We start from the raw sequence: 6,973 nt of genomic DNA on the forward strand, positions 1-6,973 counted from the left end.
GTCTTTTTGAATTCGAATTTCAAACTTTTTTCAATTCGAAATTCGACCCTTGATAAATCTGCCCCTTAAAGTCAACACGGGAAAGCGAATAATAATAATGTACGATACCAACGCCGCTTCTGCTTACCAGGATGATTTCTGTGTCCTCTGGTTCAGGCTGGGTACAAGATAAAAAGGTTGTGTTACTTTATAGAACAAAATCATCTTTCAAGATCAATTTAAGGTGAGTAACTGCTAAAGATATATTTCATTTTGAAAAATGTGCTTTTAATTCATGTGTATAAATAAATGCAGGGTCAGTATAGGGATTTCTTCTGATATTTATTCAAAGGTGAAATCTCTTGCCAGGAGGGGAAAGCAGATTTACTTTTGTAAACATGACATGATTATTACTGTCATACAGTAAGATAATCTTAGCAAAAGTTGGATGGAAATAAAATGCAGTAGAACAAATTGTACTTTGCAAAAATAGCAAATTTAAACTAAAATACACTGAAATTACATAAACTAAGTGAACAATAGCTACAAATTCCAGAGCACAGGGAAGCATTAAATATATGTAATATGTAAGTACCAAATATACATAAACACACATAAATATATATATATATATTTGATACTTAGAAGACTATAAAGATAAGGTATATTTTCTGGCATTGATAAGAAACTGGGTTGATTTCACAACTTTCCTGGTTAGGAAACATTTAAAAGGGTTTCAACAAAAATATATATTAAGGAATGTGCCATATTAAGTTAATGGTACACCAACAGATGAACGGCACTCCGATAAAAAACAGGCTTTTTATTACTGGGCAATGTGGAAATACATAGGCCTAAAGTTAATGGTAATGGGTGATTTGTAGTTTAATTACAATAGGAGCTGGGTTTAAAAGTGGGGGAAGGTGGCCGTGATTATAGATCCAGGGCCGAGTCTGATTATTATTCAAAGGAGAAATGAGAGGAGATTTGTTTAGTTCATATTGATACTTACCAAAGCAAGAATGTCGACGATCTCAATATAATTCTAGAGAAAAACAAAAATATGTTTTATTACAAATAAATTAGCAAAATAGCAAACTCGAATTGTAAATAAAATGGTTTGAATAGCACAAATAGTTAGCAAATTGTGTTTTTTCATATAGTGTTAACCAGTTCTTTGCTGCTTACCAAAACGATTTCATTGGATGTTCCAACGCAGTGTTTCTAGAAAAAAACAAAAAGAAGAAGTCAGTAAATAGATAACGATACAAATCAAACTTGCCTCAGTTAAGTGAAATGTCTAAATACATAGATTAATATATACATATAAATATAAACTATTGTAAAAGTAAAAAACATCACATTTTATATAATTTTTTTTTCAATTGAATATTCAATAGACCATGCCATTGAATCACACAGCCTTTTATATTGTCTCTGAATATTTGCATTGAAGTAAATGGTGTCCTTATTGCCCTATGCAGCGAATTCATTCTCCATCCACTTCCATTCCTTAAAGGAACAGTTCAGTGTGAAAATAAAAACTGTGTAAATAGATAGGCTGTGCAAAATAAAAAATGTTTCTAATATAGTTAGTTAGCCAAAATGTGATATATAAAGGCAGGAGTGAACAGATGTCTAATAAAACAGCCAGAATCCAACTTCCTGCTTTTCAGCTCTCTAACTCTGAGTTAGTCAGCGACTTGAAGGGGGGCCACATGGTACATTTCTGTTCAGTGAGTTTGTAATTGATCCTTAGCATTCAGCTCAGATTCAAAAGCAACAGATATGACCGATGTGCCCCCCCTCAAGTCTCTGATTGGTTAGTGCCTGGTAGCCAGGATAACCAGTCAGTGTAAACCAAGAGAGCTGAAAAGCAGGAAGTAGTGTTCTGACTGACATGTTACACATCAATTCACTCCAGCCTTTACACATTACATTTTTGGCTAACTAACTATATTAGAAACACTTTTTCTTTTGCACAGCCTATCTATTTACCCAGTTTTTATTTTTAAACTGAACAAATCCTTTAAAGGGCATGTAAAGGCAAAAAAATAAAATCCCATTTCACTTTCTCTAATAAAAAAGAAACCTATCTCCAATATACTTTATTTAAAAAATGTGTACAGTTTTTATAAGAAACCTGACTGTATGCAGTGAAATTCTCCTTTCATTTACTGCTGTGGATAGGAATTGTCAGACAGTCTCTAACTGCTGAGCAGGGAAACAATCATACTTATGTACAGCAGGGGGAGCCCCCGCCTTACTTCCCAGCCATGCAGAACTCAAGCAGCTTTGTTTATGACGATCCCTAAGCAGCCCAGACCACACTGAGCATGTGCACAGTCTTAGTCTTGCAAAGATGTCTAATAAAGTTACAAGATGGTGACCCCCTGTGGCCAACTTTAAAAGCATAAATTATTTGTTTGATTAGGCTTGTGGTGCAGTAAGTTCATGTTTATATTTAGTATACAAAATACAGCATTTCTAGCCTTATTCTATTTTAGACTTTACATGCTCTTTAACAATTTGCCAGTGGAGATACTGCTATACTGCAATATATTATATAGCAAGGCAATTCTATGAACAGAATGAATGAAATGTGTGATATTATAGTAAAACAAAGTCCCTACCTTTCGAAAGAAAGGTAAACATCTACAGATGGAACGCCACATTTTGGAAAATCTTTCTGTGGAGACAAAAAAATGTATAATGTTAGCAATAGTATGTTCTATGCACATTCCAGGTGTATATACATTTTATATATGTATATATATATATATATATATATATATATATATATATATATATATATATCCACTCCAAAACCAATGAGATCCGCACTCTTAGTGCTTATTGAATTAAAAAATGTTTTATTTCAAAGCTTCAGACTGTCGTTTCGGCCTGATCCCAGGCCTTTCTCAGCAGTCGATGAATGGGGCCAGGCCAAAACGTCAGTCTGAAGCTTTAAAATAAAATTGTTTTAATTCAATAAGCCCTGAGAGTGCGGATCTCATTGGATTTCGAGTGGATAAATATGTTGAAAACTGCCCCCAGGCATGTAAACCATCTTTCGAGAGTGCCGGCAACAAGGGGTTATATATATATATATATATATATATATATATATATATATATATATATATATATATATATATATATATATATATATATATATATATATATATATATAATCCAGTAAATGGACCCGCACTCGTTCTGAACCTTTTATTCACAGGTTCATTTCCAACATTTCAGTCCTCTCTGGGACCTTTTTCAATCCTTGAAAAAGGTCCCAGAGAGGACCGAAACGTTGGAAATGAACCTGTGAATAAAAGCACATTTATTTCACTATTCAGAACGAGTGCGGGTCCATTTACTGGATTGTAATATGAAACTTTGACCAACGCACCACCATCATCAGAATTGAATCCGGGAGGAGTGCGTTCACTGTACTGACATAATATATATATATATATATATATATATATGTGTGTGTGTGTGTGTGTGCAAAGAGGACCACAACCCTAACTGCCTGGGTGCTGCTCAATAAAATAAATATAGAGACAGAGTACAACACACACTGGGAAAAGTTTTATTATTAAAAAAAAAAAGTACTATTTAAGTCCCAGTATGTGCGGTACTTTGTCTCTGGCTCTCTCTATCTCTCTCTCTCTCTCTCTCTCTCTCTCTCTCTCTCTCTCTCTCTCTCTCTCTCTATATATATATATATATATATATATATATATATAAATATAAATACACATATTTATCATTATAGTAGAGATATGAGATCCATTATCCGGAAAATTGATTATCCAGATTGGAAAGGATGTCTCCGATAGACCGCAATTTATCGAAATAATCCAAATTTTTTATAAATTATTTTCTTTCTCTCTATAATAATAAGCAGTACCTTTTACTTGTTGCAAACTAACCCTTATTTTAAAAGCAACACAACCCAATTGTGTTTATTTAGGGGCAGATTTATCAAGGGTCGAATTGAAAATCGGAATTTTTTAATTTATTTTAGTGGAATTCTATAGGGAATAGTTCAAATTCAATTAGAATTTAAAAAAATGTAAAGTTTAAATTTTGAAATTTATCATGTACTGTCCCTTTAAGAATTTGAATTAAACTATCTGACTAAAACCTTCCCAAATTGGTGTTTTAGCCTACGGGGGAAATCCTACAATCAATTTCAAGTCATTTTTTAAAAATATTTAAATAAATTTCGATTGGTCATTTTTTTTTACGAATTTCAAGTTAATGGGAGTTGATGAGAGTTTTTAGAAACTCCCATAAGCTCAAACTTCAACCCTTGATAAATCTGTCCCTTAATGTTTAAATTCATTTTAAGTAGTATGAAGATCCAAATTGCAGGATTTGGAAAAACCCAGGTGCCAAGCATTTAGGATTACAGGTCCCATAACTATATATAGATGTACACTGGGACTATTATACTATAACGCATCTATATACTATAAATACCAGGTCACAAATATTGACCCTTCTCTTGGTTTGTTACCCTTAAGAAATATGACTGTTTCACATTGGGCTTCAAATAAAATCCTTTTGATTTATAACTCCTACTAAGTGATATACTTTGAGATATATAGTGAATAAAGTACCCCCTATTTTAAAATATAAGGATATTATAAGTCACAAGGAGTTCCATGACCATATAAAAGCACGAGGTCGAAGGGGGTACTTTATTTATTATAATACACAAGTTTTAGTGAGTCATGTGACTAAAATGACATCACTACTCACGATTTATAACTGATGACATCACTAGTCACCGTTTATAAAGATATAATTTACTCATGGCTTTTGTGTATTATAAATATATATATTTATTCAGGAAGGACCAGCACTCCGTATTTTCAATCATCTAGGGGCACATTTACTAAGGGTCGAATATCGAGGGTTAATTAACCCTCGATATTCGACCCTCGAAGTAAAATCCTTCGACTTTGAATATCGGAGTCGAAGGATGTACCGCGAAATTCGAAGTTTTTTTACTTTGAATCCTTCACTCGAGCTTAGTAAATGTGCGCAAATGGCGCAATTATATGTATAAAGTATCAGCATAGGGGTTGGCACAGTTGTTGTATGTAGGGCCAAGTACGAGCTCTCATATTCCCCACGCCACTAGCAGTCTCTAAGCCCACACAGTACCATTATAAAATGACTATTTTTGCTTATTTTCCCACCCAGATATCCTGAGCTCCGCTCACCTCAGTTGCCTGATCAAGAATGAGTCAAGCAAGGCTGGTGTTAGAGACTTAGAGACTGTGTCTATTATGACATCACTATGACATCACCTGTGCAGCCCATGGTCACAACGTGGGCTAAAGTGCCTATTATGACATCACATTTATATTACATGCAGCACAAATGTTATTTGTAACGTTATTTGTAATGAAATTATAATATATTGTTGTCCTGAACTGATAAAAATGATGTATTTGCTTCAGAAAGGCTACTGTAGTTTATATAAAAAATCTGCTGTGTAGTTATATGATTCTGAAGCAAACACACCAGTGTAGAGCAACAAAACATCATATTTAATTTACTTTAATTTCTTGGTGTTACTGTTCCTTTAATGAAAATTCTATTTATTCTTACTAAGAGGTTGACATCATTGTGCCCTCATATGTGCAGCCAATGGATGAATATGTGGATTAGCAATTAGATAATGATTGGTGGGCAGGTATAAAATAATGCAGATATGTGGGTTGTGTTTGTGTTTGTTCCAAATACTTTTTTTATAGGGCATGAATGCTTATTATAAGGAACAGCATGTTTAATATATCTGTAGAAGGAAAGGTGCCATCATTGTACCAATAATATATCACTGCAGAGACTACCCAGTAGTCATGTATAGAGTATAGGGAATACAACATTGGCTTGTACCTGATATTAACTGATATTAACTGAGCTAGCATGGATCCTTGCTGATAGCAAAGCGAGTGCATATGAAATCAGCAGAGGAAATACTCAGTTATATGAATAAGATTTCAGCACAGGGAATGGCGTGAGAATAGGAGGAGCAAGTGCTATATCCCAGTTCAAAGTTAAATTCCCACATTCAAAAACCTATTCACCATATTCCACAAACCACTAACAGTCTCTAAGCCCACACAGTACCATTATAAAATGACTATTTTTGCTAATTTACCCAACCAAATATGCTGAGCTCCACTCACCTCAGATTCCTGATCAAGAATGAGCTATTCTGGGCTGCTGCTAGACACCTTGACTGTGTCCATTATGACATCGCACGTCACATGTGCAGTCCATTATGACATCACAATGACACCTCACATGTGCAGTCCGCATGACACGTCACATGTGCAGCCCATGTCTTAGCAAGTGACATATGATTGGATGGCAGTTATAAACTAATGCAGACGGCTGTGTTCAGTTAATTACATTACGCTACAGTTTATGTTTAAAATTTAGGGGCAGATTTATCAGAATAGGAGATTAGAGCTCACTGCAAAATAATTCTTCCACTTTCTATTCATTCCTATGGGATTCTTAAATGTGTATTTATCAGTCGGTGATTAATCAGTCATTGTGATCACAGTGATATAATAGGACAGATTCAATTTGATAAGAAAAGCTCATTTTATTGGTTAATGTGAAATCTCATGGGCGAGACTCAATTTCAGGAGTCTATGGGAAAAAAACTGATCCTGAATTAAGAGAAAAGTTTCTTCTCCTCAAATTGAATCTCACCTACAAGTTTTTTTATTTGATAAACCATAAAATTAAGTTTTCTCATAAAATAAAATCTGGCCCAATAATTATAAAAAAATATTAAACAGAGTAAATACTTTAGTTTTATTGATTCAGAATTATAATAATAAAATACATTGCATTTTGTCATAATTTATTACAAATCCACTCAGTTACACAATGTCCCAGTTATTGTCCAGATCTTTATTTTTGAACAGGGAATGATGACATTACTGTCTGTATAATA

General features: G+C 33.7%; 1 long non-coding RNA gene across 1 annotated transcript; it reads right to left on the reverse strand.

Annotated features, from left to right (window-relative positions):
- Positions 1-840: 840 nt before the first annotated feature.
- On the reverse strand, positions 841-2,669 carry LOC121396162. The gene is made up of 3 exons (XR_005962866.1): positions 2,613-2,669; positions 1,168-1,203; positions 841-1,024 (listed from the first exon to the last, which is right to left on the reverse strand). It is a non-coding gene; the product is annotated as an uncharacterized LOC121396162 (long non-coding RNA).
- Between the last annotated feature and the right edge of the window lie 4,304 nt (positions 2,670-6,973).

The sequence above is a fragment of the Xenopus laevis genome, chromosome 7S (assembly GCF_017654675.1).
Source record: "Xenopus laevis strain J_2021 chromosome 7S, Xenopus_laevis_v10.1, whole genome shotgun sequence".
NCBI lineage: Eukaryota > Metazoa > Chordata > Amphibia > Anura > Pipidae > Xenopus > Xenopus laevis.